Source organism: Ixodes scapularis, unplaced genomic scaffold, assembly GCF_016920785.2.
Source record: "Ixodes scapularis isolate PalLabHiFi unplaced genomic scaffold, ASM1692078v2 PGA_scaffold13__105_contigs__length_92229423, whole genome shotgun sequence".
Classification (NCBI taxonomy): domain Eukaryota; kingdom Metazoa; phylum Arthropoda; class Arachnida; order Ixodida; family Ixodidae; genus Ixodes; species Ixodes scapularis.
This window is the reverse complement of record NW_024609839.1, coordinates 44,462,667-44,481,891: the sequence shown is the minus strand read 5'-3', so window position 1 is coordinate 44,481,891 and position 19,225 is coordinate 44,462,667. Positions and strand designations below refer to the sequence as shown.

The 19,225-nt window shown below is 44.0% G+C and overlaps 1 pseudogene; it reads right to left on the bottom strand.

Moving 5' to 3' along the window:
* Positions 1–4,364: 4,364 nt before the first annotated feature.
* LOC8044111 lies at positions 4,365–6,578 on the bottom strand (annotated as a pseudogene).
* Positions 6,579–19,225: the final 12,647 nt, after the last annotated feature.

Genomic DNA, 19,225 nt, shown 5'->3' with positions numbered 1-19,225 from the left:
TCGGGGCTGAAACAGTTCACACACCGTTATTCGTATTAGCTTGCAAAAACAAACCTTTTTATCTGACAGAGCTACCGACGGCGCACTGTCAAGCTGTCAATAAATTGTCTCTTTTACGGGTGCCCCATGTTCTGATTTTATATTTGCGGTGTCATTTAACTAGAGGATGGGTGATTACTAATTTTTGACAAATTAGTAAATATGCCCAGTACACTTCAAGAATGTTACAAAAAAGAGGACAAATCTTTTTAAAGGAGGGACGAATTATAATTGCATTAATTTGCCACATGTGACGCACAATCCGCTAAGCTAAGAACAACAACAACAAAAAACGGCGAGCTTTTCTTTGCAGCCGCTCAAGGGTCGGTGAGCTTTCCTCCGCATCTGCGGCTTTTCTCCGGTGAGCTTTTCTCCGGTGAGCTTTTCTCCGCCGTCCGTCGTGATCCGATGACGAATTTACTTAGGCGGGCTAAACTGCTTATTTTTTTTAATACGGTTTGCAATTTAAATGCGAGTCTGATTATTTGGACAAAACTAAACTTAATTTTAGGCAAAAAGTAAAAAGTCGAGATATAAATGCCTTCAAATAAAGTAAAAACAATTAAAGTACAGGTGAGCTGGTGGATGTTTACCATGTTATCAGGAAATATGAGTGCCTTCAATCTCCTTCATCCCGGAAATAATCCACAAGTCAATCTAAAAACGCTCTTCTAACAGCGAAAATGACACAGGACAGCACTTCTAATAGCGAGTCTAATAACTACGAAAACCGACACAGCACTGAGCGTCAAAAAATACTCAGCGCTCTTTTCCAACAAAGTCTAAATTCTGCTGATATACCAGCTAACTGGCGATTCGCCCGAGTTTAACCGATTTTCAAGTCGGGCAACAAATAACATTCATCAAACTACAGACCTATCTCGCCCACAAGTGTCTGTACCGTGTAAGCTCATAGAACACGTATTTATTCTAATATTATCTCACACCTGGACCAACGCATTTTTTCTCCAACCGGCACGGTTTTATGGAAAAGGCCACTCCTGTACAGACAACTCTTTGAGTTTGTCACGGATCTGCATCTTAATAGTACTTCCTCAATACAAACAGAGGTTATATTTATAAACTTTGCCAAAGCATTCGATACGGTCCCCCACCAACGACTACTCCTAAAACGTTCTCTCCTCCAGATTAACCCTGTAGTAATAAAATTAATCGCCTCGTTTCTAACAGACAGACAACAGTCAGTCTCGGTGGATGGTTCTTCATCTAACTCAGTCCCAGTATCTTCAGGCGTCCCCCAAGGAAGCGTTCTCGGACCCCTTCTTTTTCTCATTTATATTAAAGATCTTCCCTCTGCTATTACCTCAACTATTCGCCTATTTGCAGATGATTGCGTTATTTATAGGAAAACCTTAGACACGAAAGGACTATTACATCCTCCAAAATGACCTTGACGCTATATCTTCCTGGTGCTCAGAATGACAGATGATAGTTAAACCCGACAAATGTAAACAACTGTCCGTTACTAAGAATTCGAACTAATTCTCCAGCCAATATGCATTACGTGTGCAGCAACTTCAATGTGTTTCACTATACAAATACTTGGGAATCCACATCTCTTGAAACATTATCACGCAACCAAACATACCGACAACTTAGTTACCAACTCATTAAAACCTCTGGGTTTCCTAAGGCGCACCCTACACCTGGCCCCCACTTCAATAAAACTGCTAGCGTATAAAAGTTCTTCCAAAACCAGACTATTCAATTGTCCTATGGCATTCACATCAAAATTATCTTTCTTCTAAACTAGAATCTGTCCAAAGTAAAGCAGCCGGGTTCATATCAATTTTAAGAACAAATTTGCGTCCCACTTCATCGTCAGCCCGGCGCAAAATTAACCGAATATGTTTCTTTACTGACTTATACTACAGTAACTCGTGCTTTAAAAACACTTATTGTCATTCCGCACATTATATTTTATTTCTTCTCGAACCAATAATACTGCTAAGATACAACAATACTTGTCACACACAAATTCCTTTCTGTTTTCATCCTTAATATTATCGATTACAGAATGGAACAACTTGCCAGACGATATGGTTACCAACACAAACCCCGTTGAATTTAAAACAATGTGCGAGCGCCTATGGTATGAATAGTACACGTACTACGTGCTTATGTCTTGCTTTTATAGTTATTTCCTGTTTCACCTTATTGAAATTATTGTTTTATACATAATTACTTCGAGTTGAAAGTTGCTACTCTGTGTGTACGATGTCACTTTTCTTTTGTAAACTGTGTTTTGCTGATTGCGATTGTTTCGATATACAATGACTGTGATTGGAGAAATGTGTGTGATTATGTTACGAATGTACGCACGGCCTACCCCCCTTATGTAATGCGTCCTCAGAAACGCCCTTGAAGTGAATGCATAAAATGAAATGTTCGCGGGTCACTGTTGTTCGCGGGTGTAGTGTCAGATGTTCCACAAAACATGTACATTTCTTTTTATAAAACTGGAGGGTTCGCCTAAGTTGGGAAGCTTTGTTCTGGCTGTTATCTTTTTGTTAGGTGATTGGGCATCCCTTTATCCTGTTCTTGCAGGTCCTTTTTGTGTCTACAGTCGGTGACAGGTCAAGAACGAGTGAAAGCTCCTCCCACCATTTTTTACTTTAGCAGCACGAACACTGGAGAGGAGACGACTTCCTCTCCAGCGTCCGCTCTGCTAAAGAGGAAAGAGGTTGGTGACCTTGTGGCTGTGTGTATATAAGGAAGTGGGACTGAATAAATCTCTGACCTACGTTTCAGACGTCTCTTCAGGATCAATGTTGTTCGCGGGTATAGTGTCAAATGATCCACAAAACGTCAACTCATTTTAAGTGGAGGGTTTGTTATAGTTGGGAAGGTTTGTCCTGGGTGTTATCTTTTTGTAAGGTTAGGTTGGTTAAGGGGCATTCCTTTGGTCCTCTTCTGGTAGTTCCTTTGTGTGTCTTGGTGCATTATGTCTTAGTAAAGTGCAATTTCTGTGGTTGGTGACCTTGTGCTGTGTGTATGTAAGGACGCGGGAAGGAATAAATCGTTTAGCTGCGTTTGAGACGTCTGCAAATCGTTTAGCTGCGTTTGAGAGTCTGCAAAAATATAATGTAATATTTATGTGGCTTTGAAGTTATAAGTCGATAAATATGGTCAAATTGACGCTAACGCGGTTGAGATAAATGGGGCGTACATATACTCGTTCTTCGCAAGTTCATTATTATTAAAAAGCGTCAAAATGCTACGGGGTGGTCAGGAAAAGACAAATCGACAGCAGAGAGGTGGATAGTAGTTTTGAAGGGAAAATTTCTAACAGAGTTTCGTACAGCCCCCGAAAAATTCCCATGGGCCGGAGCGATCGAGAGGTGCCGTCCTGTAACATGCTTTGCGGTGCCTGTTTCAACAGCCGGCGTGCAGCGTCTCCGACTACGCGACGTGAAGGTTGGTATTTTGAACGTTGGATTGCAGGATCACCATCCGCACCCCGGACAGCACCAGGGTCTAACCTAATTTGTAAGAAACTACTCGGGAGATGACGCACGAGAGAGATTTCGTTTTATTTCCACAGAAAGTTATTCCGCTTACTGTGTTCACTCTTGAGGCGAGACTACGGTGGGAGCTAGGTGCCCGCCCAACCAATCAGCCGCCTCCCTCTTACCATCTGACCCGGCTCTCTGCGCGTGGCTCTGGCCGGGAGCGTGATAACGTGGCGAAAGAGAGGCATATGACTGGTCTAACGAGGACGTAGCTTCCACCGCAGCCTCAGCTTAGGGGTGCACGGAGTATGGTGTTGAAGGTAATTCGTCTTTCACTTCGTCATTAAAGCCAGCAATACCGATTTTTCTTTTTTTTTGGCAAACATTTGTTTACAATTAGAGGTGAGCGCCTATCCCAGAAGTTTCATATTTGCTGCATTCGATTTAGCTGCACCACTTGCACTAGCTACACTCTGTACACCGCCATATTCGATTTACGAATGCAGCCTATCTGAAAACACCAAGGGGAAGTATATTTCCTTGCCGGACCAAGTCTAAGGTGAACAGCTGCGCTTTTTTACCGCGCTGGCCATCATGACTCATCCTTTTCATTCTTCTGCACATTGCTGTCTAGCGTTTTATTATTTATCGACAAACCCGTAAATTAGAAAACGGTGTTGTTTCAAATGTGCTACATTCCCTTGGGTTTCTAGTGTATTCACAATGTGGCCGGTGTAGCGATAAGCCCGTAGAACCTCCCACGAAACACCAGCGATACTCCGTTGAAACAAGCGTTCTAATAGTTTTGATGGCGTCTCTGACTGACGGTACTAATTGTTTAACCTTCACTCATCAGCCGAATGCAGTAGCTTGCGCCACTTTTGTTGCCGCGACTTCGCGCTCCCAAAGGCGCATGACGTCTGAGCCTCGAGTCTTGCAGTCGATCCAAGTTTGCATCCGCTCTAGCAGTTGGAATGAGAAATGTCCTCGCCAGTCACCTGTTGTTCCGTTTCGCACAAAACCCAATCCTGTGGTTTCGTTTCGTAGATTTTTCCAATCTTCCTTAGCCTGTTGGTTCAGGGGTCGATCCTTGTGAATCGCGCGGAGTTCGTAGCTCACCTGGAACGTCCTCCTCGTGAATTTGACGCTGCTCTTGGCGAGGACCGTCTCCATCAGTCCTGGGTCTTGGTCAAACACGGAGGCGTAGGGATCGCCGAGGAGCTTGGCTATCTTAAGTACGGAGCCTGCTGTGTCTTCCTTCAGCTCTTCGTAGGTCAGAAAGAGGACGTTGGCTTCGTGTCGCAGGGCATACCCGGATAACACGTGATCCAAGTGATCCCCATTGCCAGCTCTGCCGTTGATGAACGCTTCGGCTAATTCTTCAAAAGTACCATCTTGAAATCCATAATGGGGTCGTGTCTTGACGTGGTGGTAGAAGGACAAGCATTTGTCCCAGGGATTGCGGGCGACGTAGATGTACTTGACATCTCCGGAGTAGTTGAGCTCTCGGAAGGAAAAGTGCGTATGGAGCAATCTCGGTGACTGATCTGAAACTGTCGCTCCCAACAAAGTGATGGAAGGAACTTGTCTTGCGAGGTCTACAAAGTCATCGGTAGACCGACTTTTTGTTCAGAAGCAGAAGGACAATCTGTTTGACCTAGTACGTTCCCGATTTCCGGCGGGTCACAAGGATGACGTCGTTGGCAGTTGGTTCGAACTTCAAGGCTTCAGAGGAGACCGAGGGACGCCGTCAATCGTCTGCACGCAGGGAGGGGTTTTTGCTGTCGCGCTCATGTTGACTTACTTGGTGGCTCGCTGTTATCTAAACCACCTGAAAGGAAAGTTCTTTGATAATAAAAGTAACTAAAGGGGGTAAAGGTTTGAGAACCCAGAACCTCCTGCACGCGCTGGATGCCTTCCAAGGGGTTTTGGCTGCGTAGGCAGCGAAGTGTTATCAAGGACAGAAAGCGCGCGCTGGACTGTATTGGGTTCTTAATCTGCACTGGCTATAGGATATAATTTTTCTTTTATAATAAAAAGCACTCCCGCCACATAGGACTTAAAAAACAAATCTTTGTCAGTTAACTACGCGTTTTTTTACCTATGTATTTTAAGCTTATTGTTTTAAATACAAGGCGAAGTTAACGAACGGTATATTTCATCAATTAATGACGTAAAGAAGTTAGGTAAAAATACATCTGAGGTTATATGTTTTAGACGAATTATGCATGCATTGTGTTGCAATAGTTTTATAGAACTGTAGGACTTGCCTTGTTTTAATAAGCAGTGTTTACTTTCACCTGTATTTTAGGTCAGGCAATGGTACTGATGAAGAAAAGACTAACAGCGTTTCCAGTAAATATTTTTATGATTCCACAGTGTCATTCCTACGCACTGACCTGGAGAAGGTTTCTACCGTCGAAAAATCGCTTTTATTTCATATGTAACACTGATTTTACGCTGCAGTGCAGGAATTTGTGCTGGTCCGCGTGCTGAATGACAAAAACGACCTCCTTTCGTCCGCCATTTTGCCTGAGCAGTGCGCCCTCTATAGTTCGCTGGAGTCGCCAATAGACATCCCTCTACAATGCGGGATTCACGTCGCTACCACAATTGTTCTATGAACATGCCGCAGTCTCTGTGCTAGTCATATGACACGGTGGGCACTATTTGCACGAGCCTTCTTCCTCCGATATCAATGAAGTCACATCGGATAATATCATACACCTCATCACAATTTTTTTTGTTTTTGCGCGCTTTTGTAGTGTATGGAAAACGAACGATTATTTTCGCGAACATGCATTCTACAAGAAAATCCTACACTTTCCAAAAAATGGACGGTTGTTCAATCCAATCATGCAACGTGTCCACATTTGGTTAATAATGACGCCATGCTCTGCTTCATTCGCTTCAGTATAAATGTGCAAAAATATAGATTAATGGGATCGGATACGATTGTGTTTAAGTTTATGGCAATGACATACATGTAATACATAAGTTATAGGTCAGAGCGCACGCCTGCCAGACCCACGATTTCCCGAACACTTCTTGGCACGGTACAGTCATATCGTACTGAAACGTGCCGCTTGTAGGGGTCCTTCATATACATCTGCAATAAGCACACCTTCATTTGGCAACCCCCCCCCCCCCCCAAAAAAAAAAAAAAAATGTCGCACGCAGTTTTGAAATTGAGAGACAGTGCCGCGGCAAGTGGAGATGGGTTCTTCTCCGAGTGACAATATTTAACTATACTTCGTTTCAGCTTAGGTCCGAGCGCGGCCGCCTATGTTATGAGCCAAAGGGCCAATCATACAGCGCAAAAAGCGCAGCGTCATGGCGTGCTCTCTGCGCTATACAGAACTAGCCGGCAGTGGAGCACGCACAGAGAAACGGCGAATACCGGCTGGTCCTATCAACTGCAGAAAGTCCGCCATGACGCTGTGCCTCTTTCGCTGTTTGATTGGTCCTTCTGCTCATAACATCGGCCGCGCTCGGACCGAAGCTGAAACGATGTATAGCGCCCCCTCAAAGTGCGCGTTAGGACAAAGTTTTTTTTGTTTTTTTTTTTGCGTGTTTTTGTGCCTATATTATGGTTGTTACAACCAATTTATGTCTTAAAATGACTTTTTTAGGGAAGTATCACCGAAATCCATTCATTATTTTCTCGAAACGTGAACGCGAGGACAAAGTTAGCAAAAACCACCGGGCAATGTCAACGCGAACATTAATCCGAACGTTGTCTTCACAAAAAACAGGGTTTTTTTTTTGGTTTTTAGCTCTTTACTTTTGGGAGATTTTCTGTAAATGTTCGTCCCGTAAAATGAACTCTCTTAAAAATATAGAAAAATCTAGATTCAGCCAAATTTTCTCGTCATTCGTATCATTTAAAAAGCATATAACGTCATTTACAATAATTGTGATCGTGCCGCTACCGCGTCTGTTCATTAACCGAACTAGAAGTAGGTTCAAAACGCAAACAAACAACTTTTCTTGGACGCTGCAGTTTGTTACCACGTGGAACTGTTAGAAATCTACGAGTTTTCGCGTGCTGAACAATGAAGCCAACCTCCTTTAGTCTGTCCTTTTAGCCGAGAGTAGCGCGTCTCATTTAGGTTGTTGCAATCGCGAATATCTTCTGAACCATTCGGCAGCGCTGTCATAAATTTTGAGAGCCATTCATCCGGTAACCTCTTTGATCACACTGATTCTTCTACATAAATGACATTTCGCTTGCATTCTGTATGTAAAGTTGCTCACAGCTGCCTGGGCATAAGCACCCGCCGTAGCACAAAAGATGGCTGCAGACTTGAACGAAGTGCCGAAAAGCAACAAGGCTACAAAGATCTCTCCAGTGTTCTCATTCCCCGTATCGAAGCTGTTGGAAGAAATCCCAATTGTAACCTTATTACCGGCGAGTTTTTAATGGACTTCTTAGGATATGTCAGAAAACGTGAACCCTATATACCTACACATCGAGGAATAGTCTTAAGTCCGCGTAATAAAGCTAAAGGCTTATTATTTATGCGTATAATGAATGTATAATCACATATATAATGTTCATAGAACTGGTGCTGTTCTCTTAATTACAGCTGCTGACGACGGAATTGCAAACTGCAATGACAAAATAATGTTCTGGTGAGAACACAACAGCACAAATAGTGAGAACACTTACCTTTACGTTGCAGGACATCTCAGAATTTAAAATGAGTCGCACTATACATTGAATAGAAAGGGTTCAGATCTCGGTATAAAGTATACAAACTGTTTACAGGTGTGTGTGTGTGCGTTTGTGTGTGTGTGCGTGTGTATTTGTTTAAAAAAGCTGTGAAAGCTACACAAACACGGTTTGTGCAGGTAAGTTATAGGGGCCCCGGGGGGGGGGGGGGGGGGGGGGGGGGCATAATAGAAGGAGCCAATCGACATGATACGTCGGATAATGAATTAAAATTTGTTGATTCACTTTGATAATTAGTGAAAATAAAACATATTGTTTCAATTAGACACTTGCAGAGCGTTGTTGAAATCCACAAAACAAGTAAATTTAGAAAAAATTCGAGGCGCTTGAGCATCGAGCGCGGTGGTGCATTTGGTGCTACTCGCGCGACGGGCGCAATGCTGCCGGTACGAAACCTCGGATGATAAAAGACGGAAAAACCGAGCGTTTTTGCACCACTAGAGCCTTGCGCCGGTTACACGAATGTTAATTTCAGCGCACCACCGCCCCGAATATTACGCAAATTCACCTATCTAGTGGTTTTTGAAGACGCCCAGCTAGCTTTTTTATTGGAATCACATGTCTATTTTGACTAATTAAATAGTGAATTAACAAATTTTAGTTAATTAACCAACTTGTCGTGACGATCAGCCTCCATCTTGTGACCCCCTAGCTGCATAACTCACCTGCACAGGCCGCATTAAAGTAGCTTTCACGGCTTTAAAATAAAAACTGTAAAGACGTAAAAAAAAAAAAAAAGAATAACTGTGTACGAAATGATGTATGTCTACAATCACGTCAGCCCGGACGCTCAGATTCGTATAGTAAAAAGAAGCGCACAGTTACCGTTTTGAAGATGTGGCGTGTGACGATTATGTGCTTGACGATGTAGCGAGCCAAGTCGTTAGGGCAATGCAGCTGCTTGTGCCATCTGCACTTTAGCTTGCAGCCTAGATATACAATAACACCTCACCAAACTCCCCCTTTTGAAAGAAATGTAGAGCTCGCAGGCGACATCTGCTCTAAATCTGCTTTTTATTTATTTTCTTCTTCCCGTTTTTGTTTATCAAAAACACTCGTGAGAGCCTCACAATACGAACAACGGTAGAACAAGACGGTGGCGTCACGGTGCGGCTCGTATACATCAGAACCATTTCACAGCGAAGCTGTATATGCCTCGTTGCTCGGGCTTTTTCGTGTCCGTCGACCGAACAGTACTCGGCAGAAAACAAAACACAAAGCTCCAGCTTTGTGTTTGGTCCCCGTTATTGGGTTACCGTATCAGCAAATTTTAGTCGTGATTGAAGTAAGTTCGATGTCATTGTTTAGGAGAGCATTCAGCGTAATAGGGAATGCATAGTTTAATGATCACATAGATTCATAGGATAATTATGAAGGCAAAGTGACATTGTCCAATGTTCAGCCGGGCGATTTGGATAGGAAATAGCATGCTCTCTCAGATTAGCAATATTATCTAGACTATCTACATTTTTTTTTCTAATTTAAAACTAACCATCAGTCTGCACTTGTACAAATTAATAAAAAAAACACTAAATATATTGTATTTTAAACACAAACCTTTGGTGCTTGAATTGTAGGAAACATTTCCGATTAGGCGCACAACCCTATAGTCAACTTCGCTAAGAAATTTTCGTTCGAGCTCAGATTAATTTTACTTTTCAATGCAGGTAATGGGCACCATAATTTTCTACGAAGGTGCTATTGAAGCGAGCTGAAACGCCCGACGCGTAGCGCGCGTTACTATAAAAGCGGTCCGTTCCATTGTTGTGAAAAGTTTGATGCGCGCCGAGTCCAAGACAACTCCCCTCCGGCGCTCTTTGCCCTTTCGTGTTTTCTGCTAGCGAACATCTGTCGGCAGAATCGCTATTGCAAAGGGTGCGCCGGGCAACCCTATGTCTGCATGGCGCCATTTTTGTGAAACACGTCTTTCGATCGTTTGTTTCACCTGCGTCTCGCCAGTGTAATAGAGTGGAAGTGCGGTGCTATGGGTGCCGCACATTTTTATATTAAATTACTCTCGTTTTGAAGTGATACGTTTTTTGAAGAATATATAAAATTTAACCCGAAATATGACCACCATCTGCACTCGCTGATCTGAGAAAATGAAGGTATCCCATTATCGTACAAAATACAGTTTGCCATCTCGGCATCATAACCTATCCACATTACTCAATAAATATTACATAGAGAGCATTGACATTTAAAGTATAGATCGCAAATCGCTGTACCAACTTTTAGTATAATAAGTTGGGAGACGCTTTTTACAGTTCTGTGCATCATATCAGACACACCATGCCTTGTAGGGTATTAAAACCAAGTGTAATCTGAAAACTGTCATAAACCATGAAAAATTATTTAAATCAGAAAGGAATCGGTATATTTTTTTAATGCTATTGATCAGCGAAAAAAGGCTGGAAGCAAATATGAACGGCAGACTGAACGAAGATGCAGCCGGCTCGTGAGGTTGGTCTCGGCAACCAAAACTAATAATCAAGCATCATACGCTTTTCATAATGCAAGACTTATTTCTGCCTTACATCGGGGATGCATTATTTATCTTATGTAAGAAGCTACAGTACCTAGCAAAACAGGATCCACAGAAGAAGTTCCTTCCTTTGCGAAATACTCAGAAAAATATGCTCGACTCGATGAAACCGCTGTCCTTGCCTCGCGATATAAAATACAACATCGCAACACACGCTACTTTATTAAACACCTACACTTGCTTGGTAATTAAGATTAGATATGCTATGGCATTTAGCTGAGCAGTATAGTTTACCATAACAAAGCCACCGGCACGCCAGCTTTCAATTGTTTGGAAGGTGCGTTAGGTTTTTGTGGACGGAGGTTCCGTTGCAGATCTTGCGTAATAACAGACTGCAGCGCGAAGAGGCAGGAATGATGATATTAGTTCATGCCTTATCTGCTTGAAGCGTTTATTTTGTGCACCGGCCAAATTATACAAATGTTTTAAGGTGTCTTTTACGAATCACATCACCACCATATCAATATCCCGATCCACAGAGGCTCCGCGACTCCGGAGTATAGAGCTTTATCTTGACCGGAGAGAGTCCAGGCTTCCCCTAATACTTGGGTCCGAACAGAGATCCTGCATACCACAAGCGTGGAATGAGTGGCGTGGCAAGATCAAGGGTCGCTGCGAGTTTGAAACAGCCTATGACCTTAAAACAGGACCGAAAGAGCGCAATCAGAACAAATCACATAACTATTGACGCCATCGTACTCTCTAAGAAATCGGGAGTGTCTAACTTCCCGCAAGCCAGGTGGGAAGGCGCTGCAATACACGAAGGGAGTTCGGCGAACGACAAACAAAAAATAAGTTTAGACCTAAAAAGAAAAATATCTCTGCGCTGTGGCACTGACCGTGACGTTTTACCAATCACAATGTTACAACGCTTTTTTTTTTTACAGCGATGTTACAGCGATAGCTGTCAGTGGGACACTTCCCGGTTTGGCGCCGTCGACCGCGCTCCATATTAACGCGGGCAATTTTCGGCGCTCCGCCAAAACATCCCACGGGCCGCCGATAACAAGATGAGAAACAAGCAAGATAACATGCATGGTCAGTAAAGCAGTCCACACCGGGCAATCTGGAAGGGCACTGGTATATAGGTACCCAAAGTTAGCACAAACAACTCTCGGGAGATACGCAGATAAAACTGCCTTAGAATTGGGCGATGCATTCTGTTATCAGATAGGAAGGGGAAAGTAAGTGCGTTAGTGCCCCGCCAATGCACCATGGCAAATAAAAGGTTTTATTTTCTAAACGAATAACAAAAAAGATTGTATTAATAGAGTGTGTTTGTTTCAATAAACCTTCATTTGAGAGTGCGCTTCATCTTGTGTACTTCCTTGTCTGCGTTTATTCCGCGCTTTCCGGTTAGCTCGTGTGATAAAAGGGTCATTCCTTTGACTTCGCGGCCAACACGACCTTGGCGAGTGAGGATAAATGGGGGAGCCAAAAACTCCTAGAATCGTGCTTCGTCCGTGGGAACACATCCGTGTGCAACAAAAACCGTGGCACTTGCGGTTGAACCTTGCATTTGCTTTGTAACTACTGAAGATGCCTCCCGCGTTGGAGGCGAAACGGGTAATGAAGTTATTTCTTCTTTGTTTCTATTGTGTCAAGTCGGGGCTTTTATTTGAATTAGTACGTGTGACTATGTGTACCAAAGTGCGTACAAAAACTCGCTCCCCTTTTACGCTTTTACACCCTCCTTGATTCAAAACGCTATGAAATTTTCGTCCGGTGTGTTTCTTGGTTTACAAAGCGAAACGCTCACGCGGACTCTATGGTGCGCGCTCGCACCTTTACCGTTCATTCAGTCCATCTGCTCCGAAATGATACCTCAGCGGCACCAATGTCGCGCCTCACTTGTTGCTGTGCTTCACCTGACTGGTCGCGTAAGTGTTTACAATATCTTTTTTATGTCTGACCACACTTTTAACTTCGTCATTGGCCGAGGTCTGTAGAATGCAACGATTGCCCCTATCAAATGCATGGGCGTACCAACCGGGGGGGCAGCACTTCTTTCCTCCCAGTTAACAGAGTGGGGGGGCAAGGTATGTGTTTTGCCCCCCCCCACTGAAATAGCCGCCACTGGGCAGGACAAACACTGGCCGCCGGCGCCCAAGGGATAGCAAAGGCGCCCAGTGTTGCCAGGTGGTCCCATGAAAAACCGCCAAACGACTGGAAGGTATAGCCCAAATATAGCCAAAGCCGTAAAAATAATATAGCCCAAAATAGCCAAGACTAAAAACAATCATTTTTAAGCCTTATATTGTCAATTTCTCACACTCATACAATACACGTTACAATCTCTGTTTCAACTTTCAACCCTCGGATGCACCACATTTTGTGTACATTATGTTAGTTGTGCATTTTTCAAAAAAATCTTGGGAAGGATGAAATTCTGTACAAAACTGGTCCTTCCTTTGTAGGTTTTCAGAAGTACAAAGCACACAAAGACAGTTTTATTGTGAAGCCCGTGAGATATGATCATACAGTAAAAGAACAAAATACAGATGCCGAACAGTCAGAACACTGGGTGTTTCAAATCAGACCCCCAATATCTCAGGTCCTTACCAATATTACACGCGTCTCTTTTTCTTTGTGAAGAGTATTAGTGACAACCATTCATGATCATGCTATTTCTGATTGTGTTGTTCTTTCTTGGAGTGGACAACGACTGGAAGGTAGTAAATTGTTTAGCGGTGAAACTGCAGACTTCTTATTTTTACAAACTTGGGTGCCTAAGGATTTTCACAATGGGCACCACAGCAGCATTTGGAGAGTTCAGTCTACGTCCGGGCAGAGCCATATGCGTCTGGGTTGAAGGCGCGCTAGCGGGCATCTGGTAATAGTGCAATATGTTTGGTTTGCTCCACTGCGCTGTAGGCAGGCCGCTTGAACTCTGCTAGCATTGCTTCAGTGCGCATTGTGAAAACCCCGAAGTTTGCAGCCTCTCTCCTTCCTCTCTCTCCTCTCGACTAGCCAAAAGAGAAAAAAAATTTTTTTTCGAAACTGATTAAAAGTTTGAAAATTAATTAGTCGAACCTCAAAATTCGGCGTCGAACCTGAGGTTCGACAAAAGTTCGCCGCATTCTTTGAAATAGCCCAAAATAGCCACATAGCCAACCACAAAATTTTGACGGCGACTAGAAAAAATTTAGCCCAATTTGGCTATATATAGCCCAATCTGGCAACACTGAATTTAGGCGCCGCCCCCCGGCCTTGGGGGGGGGGGGGGGGGGGTGGTCTCTGGTCTGGTTTGCCCTCTCACTCAAAAACTAATTGGTACGCCACTGATAAAGTGTATTGCGGTGAAGTAGACACCAGACATTTTCTAGTCTGCTTCCCACGTTTTCTCTGCTCCTTTAACTCCGCCCTCGTTCAGCAAGGTGACGTCACTGTGAGTTACACACCCGTTTGGGGCCCTCAGTGTTTATTTGCCCCGCAGGATTTCAACGTAGCTCGTGAGTTTAGCTTCATTTCAGGTACTAGAATAGCCGAGAGCTGTCAGTGCGGTGAATCTGGATATCGTTTTTTGCATATACCTGGATTGGAGGGCGTACTGACAAGGATAATATGAGTAATGTCTTGTCCGTTCCTGTGTTTTATGTTCTTCCCCATTATTTGTATTAGCCTCTTGCCTATGTTTTAATAATCTAAATTTTTTTTCGTAGGTATGTTTATATGTTTCGCATACAGTTCAACATGTTTTAAAGTGATAGCTGTTATGAGTTCTTCCCGCCACATGAAAGTTGTCGATGGAGTTGTAGTAGTTGCTGATATTGTGGTGGGGGGAATAGGGCAATCGGCGTCCGACGCGATATTGCCGACTGCTTGCAAAATGTCGCCTGGCGCTTTATGAAATCAAACCTGTGTCCGCTGCGTGTAAAGCGGCCTCGTTACCACAGAGCCACGCAGCAACTTTAATCTTCTTTCTTTCTTTATTACCAGACATTATTCATTCACAAAATGTACACTAGGGCTCGCCGCTGCATTGGTAATCCGCGTTATTATCGGTATATTGTGGAACAAGCATGAGTATGACCCTCTGGATGGACGCAGTTGCTGTGACGTCACCATAAAAGGTTCTTGGTCATTCGCAATTAATACTAAATTTAATACGAGTTAATGGTTGAAATTAAGAAAAAAGCTTCGGCTAGGTGGCGCGAGTCGCCACCCGATTAAAAAGGTAAAAAGAGAACTGTGAGATCTACGCTCGGTGATAATGAACCCAATCGAGCCAACGACTTCGGTGTGACGTGTTGCGGCTATCGCTGTGATTGTATACTGTAGATTAATACAAGAATGCTCTTTTTTTTAATGCATCGTTAGTTAATACGCCGTATGGTGTTCGTGCACCAGGAACCTTCTTCACTTTTCATATAAGTTCTTCATTTATAAAGGTGCGGTATCCCGAAGCATACGTATCTTTTTTTCTTTTTTGCCCGCTTAAGCCTGATTCATATTTTGTCATTTTATGTGATTTTCGTGGACGTCGTTTTTCATGGAGATCAGGTATGTTGCAGCAGGCTGTAGCACACGTAAACAGAAAGGCCACCATGTTTGACTCCTTATCAGTACGAATTGTTTATTCTGTGCACCAGCCAAATTATGCGGATGTTTTATGGTTTCTTCAACATATTACTGCCACCTTATCACTATCCCTTTCCACGAAGACCTTTCGGCTCCGGGGCAGAGAATGCTCTCTTGACCGGAGCGAGTCCGGGCTCCGCCTCACTTGTGTCCGCCAAGAACCACTGCAAAACACAAGCGTAAAATGAGTGCCGATACGAAACCAAAGGTACGCCACACAGGTTTCAAGCGTCCAATTATATTACAACAACACCCAACATGGACAATCGTGACCTGCCGCAAAATGACGGACGCCATTAGAATCACTCCCGGCACTTCTCAAAGACCGACTTGCAAGTTGCTTAAAACCGTTCCTTTTTTTTTTTTTTTTTTGAAAGGTAATTGTTATAGCGCAGACCTGCCGTGTGTCTCTGGTTAGGGATTTGGGTGTATTCTAGACACTGCAATTTCGTTTAATCATCAGGTTATAAATATTGTAAACTCGTCCCTAAATGTTTTTGGTATCATAACGCGTATATCGAGAAATTTTAAAAATCCACATTGTTTTTTAATGTTATTTCGCTCTCTTGTGCTAAGCCGCCTCGAGTTTTTTTTCTTCAGTCGTATGGAACAGCATTAGAGAATCTAACTCATCTAGCATTGAGCGAGTGCAAAGAAAATTTATACGTGTCTTTTATGATCATTACTTGCGGTCCAAGGTATTTTATGACTATGAGAGAATATGTAAACAAATTGGCTTACGCTCCTTGTGTAATAGGCGAATGACGCTTGATTTCATGTTCTTGCATAAAGTCGTTAATGGTGTTGTTGAGTGCACAGAGTTACTGAACAGTGTATATTTGCGTGTTCCTCAACGGTCTATTCGCTTACGCTCATTGTTCTATCCTTCTATTTTGCACAACGCTGACCCTATTACCCGACTGCAACTGTTTTTTTAATAAATTCTAATCCAACTTAGATGGACTTGGCGTTGATATTTTTGGATGCGAACGAACATTTAGAAAGTGCATCGAGGTCTTCCTTTCGTTCTGACATGTCAACATTTGTTTTTGAGATGCGAATTCTTTTTATTTAGACGTAGCGCACCACTAAGAAGGCGTATAGCTGTTTGTGTGGTACTGAAAATAAAGCAAATGAATGAATGAATGAATAACTTCTAGAAAAAAAATGACGTAATTTCTGCTCAAATGTCTGCTGAAAAGCTGTATGAGTTAGCACCGATTTGTACTAGCTAGTACAAATCAGTGCTGTGTCGCATAGCTTAAACAAAATGTTTAAGCAGCTGCTTAAACATTTTGTTATTAGACAGCTTAGGAACTGCTGCCAAATTTCAAGGAGTAGTTTTCGTCAACCATTAAGACTTGCCACATTTAGCACCAATGCATGCAAAGTGAACATCTTTCTTCTTTCGGGGCACGGGGCTCCCGTGACCAACCAACGACATTTGTTACAGCAATACTTCAACTCCGTTTTTTTTTTTGTTTACTATATCGATATAAACTTAATACGGCCCGTAGTAATTGTATCTGCCGTCCAGAAAATAATACAAAATGACACATTCGATGGGCGCATTACCTGCTGTGTTCATTATTGAAGTGGGTACATAGCAGCTGCGTGCCGCCTGCTTCGTTGGTTAGAAACCGAAGGACGGATATTAGAGTATGTACGGTTCCAACAAAAATGCTGCCGCATTTTTAAAAAAAAAAATTGGTGAAAGGTTGCGAGAAGCAAGTAAAAACACCTACGGTTCGGACATTTTTGTCCGAACCGTAGTCATCCGAACGAACCGTTCGGACAAAAGAAAAGGCTCGAGGTACACCTTAGCACTTCTTATGAGTTGTGAATGCGAAAGCACGCACGCTGCTCTTCGCTCCCTTCTCTCGTCTGCGTGCGCGCGGCGTACGGCGCGATAACCTTGGGCGAGGAACGGTGGAGCCGCTGCCTCGCGGAAACGCAGCGCCATCGGGTGAGCGATCATTCAAACTGACGCGCAGCGGCATTGGGGGCCTCGTCGACGCCCGCCAGCCAATAGGATCGGAGCCGGAAAATCACCTGCTTTACTTCGGTCCTTTGGGACCGGGGAAACTAGGTGCCGTGTTTTGGCCTTTCGCGTAATTTCGTGGCTGGGAGCTCGCTACACTTGGAGAAAGGATTTGAGGTGCCGTTTTTGCGCTTCAAACTGATGACGTCGGATCGCTCCATCAGACGGTCAATGCTTTCCAATTAAAATGATGAAAGGCTGCAAGAAGCAAGTAAAAACACCTATGTCCTCCGGTCATCGGGTGCATATAGAATAGCTGGAAAGTGTATAAGTTTTGACGATCAGAAAGAAGAAACAAAAAGGGAAAAGAATAGGTGGTATTCACTGAGCCTGCAGGTTCGATTTTGCCAGGGAGCGCCACCGTCGATCCGCCATCTTCGAGGTCTCGGTTTGACTGGCTTGGGTACGCTACGCGATCGTCCGCTGCTAGTGTGTGCTAATTTCCTATCGTTGAAGCTTCGTTGAACAGAGGAGAGAAGAAAAGTTGGTCTCGGGGGCGGGCCGCTTTCCTTGTTGCCGCCAAGTACCGTGTGTAAAGTCTGAACCGCATGTAAGCAATTTGGCGAGCGACGGGACGAGACGAGCGACAGCGACGAGACAAGCGACGACGACTCGCTTCGCTGTCGCTCGGTCACTCGCGCGACGTGGCAAACCGCATGAAAGCGACGGGAGCATGCGACCAAGGCGATAAGCGACCCTTTCTAGAAATCCAAAAGCCAAGCGACGCGACGACCGACCGCGAGAAATCTCCGTCGCTCGTCGCCGACTCCCGTCGCTGTCGCCATCGCTCGCTAAATCGCTTACATGCGGTTCACCCTTCACTGTCACTCGTCGCGTAGCTCGGTTTTGGGATTTCTTAGAAAACTTAGCGCTCCTCGCCTTGGTCGTGTCCTCCCGTCGCTTTCATGCGGTTTGCCTCGTCGCGCGAGTGACCGAGCGGCAGCGAAGCGGGTCGCCGTCGCTTGTTTTCCCGCTCGCCAAATCGCTTACATGCGGTTTTTAAATCGCTTGGGCTAATGAAAATGCCCCGCATTTTTTATAAGCTGCGCACCCTGTGAGCCGCACGGTATGTTTCTGCACAGGAACGAACACCGAAGGCACGACGTATGTACGACACAGCGGCGATGGAGCCACACGGTTACATGGCCGTAGTACAGAAAATCAGCTAGAGAAAAACAATAATGAAACTAGCAAAACAAAACAAAGAGTAATCACACCGTGCTGCAGAAGCACCAAAGTAGAAAAATTAGTTCTTGCAAGAGCTACCGCCGTCGGCACGGCGGGCGACACGGAGCGCTTCATGGAGCCGAGGGAGCAACGCGGCCGCGGTAAACGAGTCCGATTGCGACAAAAACAAACTAAAACACACAAAAAATACTCCCACAACGCTTCAGAAGTACCAAAGTATAAGAATAACCCCTAGTTTCGATCAAAAAGACCCTTTAAAGTTGTAAAATACTGCTAAACTACGCTCAAAAGGTCCGGCCCTATGGCATTCGCGATAGCAAGAGACCTCGAAGATGGCGACCGCGGTGGGCGATGGCAGCGAACCTAGCGAGTGACGTCAAGTGAATGTCACCTATAAAGTAAATTTTCCGTTATCTCTTTACTGATCCAGGATTTCTGTTTTAGTTCACGATAACTAGTAAGCGCTGTTTGCGTAATCTTGCAGTGTTCTCGGCTCTTAACATGAGCGTGGAAGGTTTCCAGAAGCTTGATATGCAAGACTCGACGAAGTATCACCACAAGGTCAAAGTTGCCACTTGAAATAACGACCGCATCTCTGTTACATCTTTCATAAACAAAAGGGA